Source organism: Octodon degus, unplaced genomic scaffold (assembly GCF_000260255.1).
Source record: "Octodon degus isolate 3935 unplaced genomic scaffold, OctDeg1.0 scaffold00347, whole genome shotgun sequence".
Classification (NCBI taxonomy): Eukaryota; Metazoa; Chordata; class Mammalia; order Rodentia; family Octodontidae; genus Octodon; species Octodon degus.
In genome coordinates, this window is record NW_004524923.1 from 870,972 (window position 1) to 882,169 (window position 11,198).

General features: G+C 35.6%; 1 pseudogene; it reads left to right on the plus strand.

Moving 5' to 3' along the window:
* The first annotated feature begins 1,142 nt into the window (after positions 1–1,142).
* The window catches only part of LOC105741225, a 41,821-nt pseudogene continuing 31,765 nt past the window's right edge, over positions 1,143–11,198 (plus strand).

The following is an 11,198-nucleotide window of genomic DNA, read 5'->3' on the forward strand; positions in this document are numbered from 1 at the left end:
GTCCACCAAGTCCTTTTTTTCAAACTCTGGTTCAGTTCTGTTATTTCTTTGCTAAGTTTTTGTCTGGTTGACCTATCTTTTGGAGATAAGGGTGTGTTAAAGTCTCCTGTTAAAATTGTGGTATTGGAACCAGGGATTGAACTCAGGCCCTTGCACTTGCCGGGGAAGTACTTATTCCACTGAGCCATCTCCCCAGCCATTAGATTTCTTCTACTTTGTATTTGTTTTCTTTTCCCTTTGTGATCTTTTGCTCTGCCCTGGAAGAGTTGGAAGGGTTAGAGAACTTCTATTTTCTTGTTGAGTCATTCTCCTATATATTTTAGGTATCTATATATGCTATATACATAGTATGTAGATATAGATATGGTGTGTATATATAGTACATTTAGTATATGTACCATTTATACTATATAGTATACTATATAACTGCAAGAGTTTTCTAATTATGCCATATAGAGAGAGATTTGGATATAGAGAGAGAGAGAGAGAGAGAGAGAGAGAGAGAGAGAGAGAGGGGACTGGGTTTGCCCCCTCTTTTTTATTAATCTTATTGAGAATGCTCCCTCTTTTTTCTCCTCTTTTTTCAAGGTTACTACAGGTTGGGAACTAGGAAATTGAGGAGATTTTGTTGCTTATACGGAATGCTTTATTAGGGTGTTGGCTTCACATAAATAATTTTCAGTTTTTTATGTTCAGTGCTCATATTTACTCTGTTATTTACTTTAACTAATTCCATCCTTATGTTTTGTCATAAGAATTACTTCTGGTTATAACAGCATGACCAGATTCAATTTCAGAACCCTTCTATATAATATTCCTTGCAGTTATAACCCCCCCCTTGTCTGTCCTCTGTGTACACTATGACAATTTATTATTTGTAGTTGCTCTGCAATGAGGTAGGTGAGGTGGTGGAGAGAACGGGAAATGGTTGGATGAGGAGTGTTAGACAGTAAGGAAGAAGTTTCAAAGGGGAAATAGTGGTATAGAAGAAAAGATTGATACAAGGTCTGATTTTTTTTATGTATTTGGTACAGTGTCTCACTATGCAGCTCAGACTCATAGTGATCCTCCTGTTTTCAGTCTTCCCAGTGCTGGAATTAGAGGCATAAACCACTTTCCCAGTCTCAGTCCTGGTCTTGGTCATGGCGGCCCACTCAGTGCACCTTGGAACAGGGCCAACTCAGCATGTGGTGCCAGGGATTCAACCCCAGTCCCTGAGCTTACAGGTAGGACTATCTCACTGGCCCTGGGGTCTGATTTTATTGGGGTAGTATTGGAGTACTTTTATTTGAGTTGAAGGGTTAGTTTGAGAGTTTTAAGAGGATATTTTGTGGGTGCAATGTTGACATATGGGATAAAGATGTTTTACTTTATATGTGTTTATCAGAACTTGCTGATAAGGAGGACAATAAGGTAGGTAAGGTAGAATATCTAAGGGCTTAGGATAGAGATGATTAAAGAATAACAGTAGAGAAGAGAAGAGTGACTGTCAGGGAGCTAAGTATAGGGAATTTAGAACTTAGGTGGAAGTTATGTGTTTGGAAATAAATAAATAAATAAATAAATAAATAAATATGTTAATAATATTGTCTTGGAGGCTTGAGGTGAAGAAACTAGATAGAAGATTCTAGACAAGGGAGAGAACCTAGATACCTGTTAAATCAGTACCAATGGAAGAAAAACTACACAAAATTGACAATCTAATAAACACAAAATGCATAAGAGTATAATATAACCCCACATTACTAAATAAATGGAGGCATAGAACAACATAAATATATAGGATGTCCAATGGGAAGGCTAAATATTCCAGTTAGACAGCACATATATGATTCCCAGGTAGCTTCTTTGCCAGAGTCTGAGTGCTCACACTCCAATAACTCTTCTGACTCTTTCAGTGCAGTACTGAAGCTAACTCACACTGAGGATTTCTTTCTGTCAGGATGCTGGCATTCTTACAAAGCCTGATCCAGGCTGAGCTCTTGTGTTAGGAATTGTTGCTGTACCTCTCCTTGGGTGTGGTTTTGGCATGAGCAGACTGATTCACTGGCACAGAATTGTCCGCTGGACCATTGACTGTTGGAGGCCACTCTAGAAGCAGTGTCTCATGTTTTCCTTGATGCAGGTTATTCTTTTGGTTCCAAAGCAGTTCTCTGGTTCTCCATAATAAAGAAGTCATTAGTTTCATTTTGCCTCCCAGATGGTGGCCAGCCCCGAGCTGTCAGCAGGACTTGGAGGTCTCTACCCTGGGGTATGATTCTTTTCTTCTGTATCACTTAATCCCAATTTCTTCTTCTTCAGTTACCTCATGGTTTCCAGGTAACCTCCTCTCTCTTTGGTTCCTGTCCAAGCTATTGTTTACAGACTCTAGTCATTTTGTCCTGGAGAAGCTGAGATGCTGGCAATCACTGCTCTGCCATTTTGGGACTCAAATTCACCTGAGACTTTTTTCTCTTTCTATTTTGTAGTACATTTTAGATATACATAGTGATAATAATTAATCATAGGGAATTTATACCCATACATAGTGTATCTTGCTTCTTTTATCCCATTCCCCTCTGCTCCCTTCAGTCCTTCTTCCTCTTTTTATTTACAAAAGTTTTGTTTACATTTTTGTATTTTTTTTTCTTTTTCATTTCTTCCCCTCCCCATTCTCCTCATTTGAATACTTTCCCCATTTCCCAGTACCTATTATACATTTTAGTCCTTATTTACCCTTTTAGTTTCTCATTCAGAGAATCCATGCAATATTGAAACATGTATGTCTGATTTATTTCACATAATAATTTGGTCTCAAGTTGCATCTATTTAATAAGAAATGTCTCAAGATTATTTTTCTTTGTGTCAGAGTAGTACTTCATTGTATAAAGAAACCCATATCTTCTTTATCCATGCTTTTATTGGTGAGCATTTAAGCTGTTTCCAAGTTTTAGCTGTTATAAATTGTGCCACTACAAACATGTATATGCATACTATTGGGTTTTTTTCCAGAGCAGGGGATTGAACTCAAGTCCTTGTACTTGCCAGGCAAGCACTTATTCTACTGAGCTATCTCCCTGGCCCTCATGCATATGCATACATCACTGTTGCATGATGCTTTTAATTCTTTTACCAAGAAAGGGAATACCTCTGTTGAATGCAACCTCTATTTTTAATTCTTAAGGGATTTCCACAGTAGTTACCCCAGTCTGCCCTCTCACCAGCCATACAAGAGTTTTCCTTTTCCCATTCATCCCCTCCAGCTTTATTATTGGTTTTATAATAGCCATTCTTTGCTGGCTCTACTTCCACTGAGAAACATCTATTCATTTCAGGTGTTTATTTTTATTGGATCCTTAAAGTTGAGGAATCTGATCTTTTTTAGCTCTTTATGTATTCTGCATAGTAGTCTTTTGTCTGAGGAAGAGCTGGTGAAAACACAATTCTCACACTATGTGTTGTCTCTTCACTCTGTTGGCTTTTCTTGCTGTGCAAATTCTTTAAAATAAGATGAGATCCCAGTTGTTCATTTGTGTGATAGTTCCTGTGTGATCAGGCTTTCATTCATAAAGCCTTTGCCTACATCAATGTCTTCAAGGTTCTACCTATTTTATCTTCAAGCAGATTTAGTGTTTCTACTTTAATATTTAGATCTTTGATCCATTTAAATTTTACTTTAGTGCATAGAAGACCTCCATATTGAAAAGCATGGTACTCGGAAAAAGGAGATTGAAAAGGATACCAGAAAATGGAAAGATAGCCCTTGTTTTTGTGTAGGAAGAACCAATATAGTGAAAATAGTTGTATTTCCAAAACTTTCATACAGATTTAATGCAACACAAATCAAAATTCCAATAGCATATTTCACAGAATTACAGAAAACAATCTTAAAATTCATGTGGAACCAGAATGACCTAGAATAACAAAAGCATTTTTTTTTCTTTTTTGCAGTACAGGGGATTGAACTCAGGACCTTGTGCTAGCCAGGCAAGCCTTTATTCTACTGAGCTATCTCCCTGGCCAACTAAAGCAATTTTGAGCAAAAAGTCAAGGCAGCAGAACCATAGCCCAACTTGAAATTATACTACAAAGCTATTGTGATAAAATCAGCATGATACTGGCAAAAAACCAAGCAAACAAATGCAAGGATCAATGGAGCAAACTAGAAGGCGCAGAAATAACTTCAGACATACTTAGCCACCCTATCTTTGACAAAGGGGTCAAACACTTGCAAAGGAAGAAAGATAAATGGTCCTGGGAAAACTAGCTTTCCATCTGCCTAAGATTAAAACCCTTCAAAAAATTTCCCCTCACATTAAAATAAGTTGTATTTCAGACCTAGGCACATGTTTTGGTGGCAAGGTGCTTGCCTCGCATGTACAAAGCCCTAGATTTGATCTTCAACATTGCAATAAATAAATAATTCCACTCCTATATCTTGACATCAGTAATGTCATTTACCTATAATGTAAGTTCCCAACAGAGGGAAATCATGTCTTAATATTTTTAAATAAAATTTTGTATAATGTCTATAATACTCCAGACTGAACATTTTATAAATAAATGGTATCTTTAAAAAAGAGAACTTATTTACATATTTGATATGCCTTGATTTTTTCAGTGAACACACTGTTTTACTAGTTGTAGTGAGGAAAAGATATTCAAAATACAAGTAAATTATTATCAAACCTTAAAACTTTCTTCAGCTTTTGCCCACAGATTGCTGTGAAACCAACCTACTAATTCTGTTGTTAGTTGACTTCCTGTTTGGTGACCTGAAAAGCCAAAATAATAGCCCCTAAGCTGCAAAAGCAAAAATGTAAATCAATTACATTAAATAAAGAAGGATAACTTTACTCAGGACCTATAGTCTTTAAGAACTGTCCATAAAAGCAATCTAATTCAGACAGATTTTCATCAGTTTTAGGTTTACCATCAAAACTAATTATGTAATACAATCAGTTTGCTTGAATCACGGCAATTCTGCTAGCAGTCTGTGTTAGATTTTCAGAATAGTCTCTTTTTAACTTATTTTCCATGTTCCAAATTAGATCATCATCTGGTGCCTTAATAAGTTTGTTGTGAATGAGCAGACAGCAATGCCAGAAATCATTAATAAGAAGTGTTTATACTATTATGTACTAAATAGGTTAGGTAGCATTCACACAAAAGGCCAATTAAACCTTAAAGCCTTTGTAAAATTCTTTAAGATCATACAGCCAAACTTTATTAGTTTACATTGTAACTTGTGTCTGATTATTTCTGGTCTAGACATTTACTGAGGTTAAATAGCACATTAAGGTACAGTTTAAACCATAATATAATTTTATATCCTCTTCTCTTCTGCCCCTTTGGCACAAAGCATTAATTTCCACAGAATTCTTGATTGGAACACTAAGAATCTCTAATGTGCTAGGACTGTCATCAAATATAGTTTGTTCTAAGTTAAAAAAAACTCATGAGAGCAAATAGCGGGTTCATGTATCTACTTAAAATATTCTAATACTTTCATGTGTATAATTAGATACCACAATAAAACTTTGTCAATAAATCAAATTTCAAAGATACTAACTTGCCCAAAGTCACATAGCTGATTTGAGATCAAACTGAAAACATGAAATTAAACTTCTGACCTCACAGCATTCTACTACACATGAGCTTGAAGCTCAGACACATATCTATATTTTTAATGTGTTTTATTTTTTCCTTAGTTTCTCATCTTAACTTGCCAAATTTGTGAAATCTGGACAGATAAGGCTTTACTTCTAAAGACCAACAGGAAGAAAAGGTAAGTAGAACAAATCTTCTGACCTGAGCATTTTGCTGTTGTTCTGACACATATCTTAAAATTAAGGCAGATTAACACCTTTCACCTGTAGAAATCCTACCAACTTTAGCAAAGTACAGGTACTCCTTTCTTTTTTAAAAATAATTTTATTGAGAAACAAATAGCAATGAGACCATTTCAAAACCAATCAGTAGGACAGTTTCAATAATAAATACATTTCACATTGTTGTCTCAGTGCTTATTCATTGTACAAGATGCAGACAAGACATCCCATCCACAAACACTATTAGAACAAATCTTATTCATTGAATTAAATGAATGTAGCTATACAACTATCCTAACTATTTTGAATATACAGACACAAAATGGTCCTTCGTTTGTATCCCATTTTTGTTTAGCTTTGTCAGAGAAGGGTATTCCATTGTCATTCAAATATTGTAGGTTCATGAATTCAGCAAAAGAGTCCAATGTTTTCCAGTAGTCCATAAGAGTAGTGGTTCATCTGCAGGACTGGTAATGTCAGAAGTTGTTGACCTGAGCCCTTTACAGCCCAGCATACCAACATGGTGTCACCCCTTATACCTCGTTTTTATATATTTCTGCTGGATGGTTAAGACCAAGATAAAGCAAGACTTATATAACAAGAAATGTAACTTTTGTACCTGATAAGGTCAGTTTCAGGATTTATCCTGAAACCCTGTACCATAGTTTGTAGATCCTCTGTCAGTGTCAGTCATGAGGATGAGTCTCAGCCATTGCTTGACCAATTTGCTCTCTGAAAGACTGAGAGGTTTTCTCTCCTTGTGACTCTTCTTAGCCACACTCTGCATCATTGATCACTTTTCTCTGTGGCCCCATAATCTCCTTGATCAGAAAATTTGGGACACCACTGAGTTAGTTACATGATGTTACAGTACAGTTCTCCTATGTCCTGAGTCTTCACTGACCCAGAAAGGATAGGGCCAAAATGTTGGCTGTTCTTGCAGCCCTTCTTTTTCTGTAGTTTTTGATCTGCAAACTTAGGTTGTTAACCCTCCAGAAGAGAAGCTTATTAGTACCCTCCGACATATGCAGTTGGGTTTAACCTAATTATCTAGGTCCTCCTTTCTTTTTCTTTTTCTTTTCTTTCTTTCTTTCTTTCTTTCTTTCTTTCTTTTTTTTTTTTTTTGTATTTTAGGGAAGGGTCTACAGGTTGTTCAGGGTCTCACTACTAAATCAGACCTGTAGCGATTCTCCTGTTTACAGACTCCCAAGATCTGGAATTACAGGCTTACACTATGAAGCCCAGTCTCAATTGCCTTCTCAGGGTGCCCCAGGGGCAGGGCCAGCAGGGCAGGTCTGGGGATCGAATCCCCAGCCCCCACACCTGCTTGCAGGCACTTTAATCTGCTGAGCTATTTGGTCAGCTGAGTTTCTCCTTTCTTTGTAAAAGCATGTCAACATAGAGCAATAGAGATTTCTTAATTATTCTGATGACTTAAAATGTTTGTAGATAATCTTCAGGATATAAACCAACAGATTTCCTATTCAAAGAAACAATTTCTGGCAATATATTCATAAATGTGATATATATATATATATATATATATATATATATATATATATAATCAACACAAATAAAATATATTTCACTGAGCACAAAACAGGCCAAATAAAAGTATATCTGAGCTTAGCCAATGTCATTACATGTTTAGATAAATTTATTTATCAATAAGTAATCATTTAATTTTAAGTAAACTTAATTACAACATAATGATTTTCATGAACACCTACAGTAAGATAGCCACTTCTCTTTTAAGCTCTTAATCTCCCTGCCCACAGAACCCCTTAGAATTGATGCCAGGTTTTAATAACTTGGATCCAGTCAAGTTTCATGCACTTCCATGAGAAATTTACTAGTTTCCTCTATGAACAACTCCTTTGATATTTGATTACACAAATAATATGCTAGTATCCTTTGAATCTTTAAAATATCAAATGGGTCACAGATTAAAGGACTTAATTTTGTTGACAAGCCAACACTCCCAAGGTAATCTACAAGCTGAATGAAATTCCTATCAAAATATTAATGATTTTTGAAGAAATAAATGTATCCTAAAATTTATATGCTTTCTCAAAGTCTCCCACATAGCCAAGCAAATCTTTAAAATAAACAAAGTTGGGACCATTATATTTCTTTATTTCAAATTATACTGCAAAGCTATAGCAATAAAAACAAAGTGATATTTTGGTTCATGTACACTTTGTTTGCAAACAATTTGATTTACAATAGAAGCATTTGGAAAATTTTTATTTTTGTTTGCAAACTGCATCAGGTGACAGTCATGATGAGGGCCATCTTTCCCACATGAATAGAAACCTCACCTTCACTGTCAAAGTTGTAGAACAAATTAAGTTTGCAAAAGGAAGTACAACAGTAGCATGGCACTAACATAAATACAAGTAAATAGATCAGTGGAACAGAACTGAGAACCCAGAAAAAAAACTCATATATGATCAACTGACTTTCAACAAGAGTACCCAGACCACATGCTATGGCTTGTGTCAAAATGTCCCTGTAAAACCTCATGCAGTGGGACTTTTTCAGAGGTGGCAGGATCTAGAGTGTCTGACACTCAGATTTACTCATGGAGTGATGGTAGGATCAAGGGAACTAGGTTTAAGGTTGTGAGTATTACCTGCCCTAAGTAGCCTGGATAATATAGAAGGGGTAGAAAAATCTTATGGTCATCTCTTTCTTGCTTTGCTACCTTCTGTCAACCATAAGCTTTCTTTCCTCTGTGATGCCTGTCTGCCATGCCACTCTGCCTTGGAGCCAGTCAGTTATGGATGGAAACCTGTACAATTTGTGAGATAAATAAACTTTTCATTGTTTAAATTGTGGCTCTTGGATATTTTGTCTCAGCAACAAGGAAAGTAACTAAGATAGTACACAACCAAGAAAGGACAGTCTTTTCAATAAATGGTGTTTGAAAAACATGATACATAAAAGTCAACCTAAAATGCACCAAAGAATTAAACATAATACCTGACACCATAAAACTCATAGCACACTAAAATTACAGGTGACAAAAGCAAAAATAAATAAGTGGGACTACATGAAACTAAAAGCTTGCTACAGAACAAAGTAATTAACAAAATGTAAAGGCAATAGTCAAAATGGGAGAAAATATTTGTGAAATTCATATTCTCTAAAAAGTTAATAGATATATTATTAAATTACCTACAACCATATGACCATACATATATATGTGTATATATAATATATATGTATATATGTATAATTTAAAATAAGCAAAAGACCAAGGTAGATATTTATTTAATAAAGGTGTACAAATGACAAGTGTCTTAGTTACTTTTCTCTCATTGCTGAAACAAAATACCAGACACCCAAAGTTTAAGGGGGGAAGGTTTATTGCTGTGTCCAGGGCAGCTCTTAAAATTCCAGAGGGAGGATGGTAGAAGATGAAGGAATTAAGACAAGAGTCAAGATGCAGGAAGCTGAGGTTAGGCGGAACCCTTCTCCTGATTGAATGGAGGGCTTTCTAACAACTGCAGTGTGTTTATACAATCAGGAGAAGGCTGTTTATGGAGAATGCAGTGGGAGGGCAAGATCCTGAACTGGAAGAACATTCATTCTTCAGCAAAACGTTGTGCCTTGGTGGTTACATGGGAAACACGAGGGGAATTGTCTATATTATCTCAGGGGAAGGCCAAGCCACTTTGTGTGTCAGCTTCCTGAGCTGTGTATACTTCTCATAGGCCCTGCCAAACTCATGAGAAGCAGTGGCTTTGTCCCAAGGTACAGACAGCTTCACTCCCAAAAGTTTATTTAGCTCAGTTGGTAGAGGTTTCAGTCCATAATCAGCTGGCTTCAAGGCAGAGTGGCACATGGCAGAGGGGCAACAGTTCATGCCAGAAGAAGACAGAAGATGCACAGAAAGAGAGAGAGAGAGAGAGAGAGAGAGAGAGAGAGAGAGAGAGAGAGAGAGAGAGAACTTTTGGTCCCTTATATTTTATGCAGGTTACCTGCTCTAAGGCAAGTGTAAAACTCACACTCCCTTAATTCTTAATCTGAGGAATGATCATGAATCAGTCAGAAACTCTAGATTAAGCTGCCCCCACCCAATTCCACCCCCAACTGCATAAAACTTTGTGGGGACATCCAGATACAAACTATATCTGCCAAACACCACTAATTATCAAAAAATAGAAATCAAACCACAATAAAGTACACCTCACACCTATTAATATTTGTTATTAAAAAGTTAAAAGATAAGTGTTGGCAGGGATTTGGAGTAAAGAAGACTCTTGTGTACTGTTAGTAAGACAATAAATTGGTACAGCCAGTATAGAAGACAGTGTAAAATTTCCTGAAAATATGCAAAATAAAACTGTGACCTATCAATCCTACTTCAGGGTATATTTCTAAAGAAAAGAAAGCTATCATCTCTAAGACATATTTACACTCTCCTGTTTATTGCAATATCATTTACAATAACCAATGTATGAAAACAATCTATGCATTAACAGATGAATGTATGAAATGTGCATAGACATATAAATAGGTACACACAATAAAAATATTATTCATTATTAAATGGGAAGACAAGGAGAAGCCTAGAGAACATTTTGTTAATTGAAGTAATCCAGACACAGAAAGATGAATACTTTCACTCATATGTGCAATCTAAAATGTCAAACTAATAGAAACAGTAAAGCCTGATAGCGACCATGGTGGTGGTGACAAGAATGTGGTGAATGCTTTTTAAAGGGCTTAGGCTTTCCATTATAAGATTAATTAAGTTCTGGAGTTCTAATGTACAGCATTGTAACTTTAGTTGACAATAATATATACTTGAAATTTGCGAACAGTGAATCTTAAATCTCACCACAGAAAATAAGTCTGAAATAATAGCTATGTCAATTAACTTTATGATGGTAATATTTCATCATGTATATAGATCAAATATCATATTGTTTCCTTGAATATACAGAATTTTGTCAATTATATAGCTCCATGAGGCTGAAATGATCTTGTTCACAAAATACTGAAAGAAGTTGCTATTTCAATACTAAAATCCTTAATTTTTAAAAATAAGCAAAAGATTTGAACAGACATTTTTTAAAAGGACATAGAGGAATGACAAGCATATAAAAATGTTTTACTTTATTAGTCATGGAAAAATACAAATTAAGGCTATAGTGAGATATCTGTCCATCTATTAAATTTTAAAAGGTGGAGTATTCTCATAGTGGGCTAGGACATGGAAGAACTAGATTCCCATACATTGCTGGAGGGAATGAGAAATAAATTGCTATAACTATTTGGGCAGTTTGATTAATTTCTTGAAAAGTTAAATGTATATCTTACCATCCAAACTAGATGTCCACTTCTAAATGTTTACCAATGGAAATGAAATCATATATA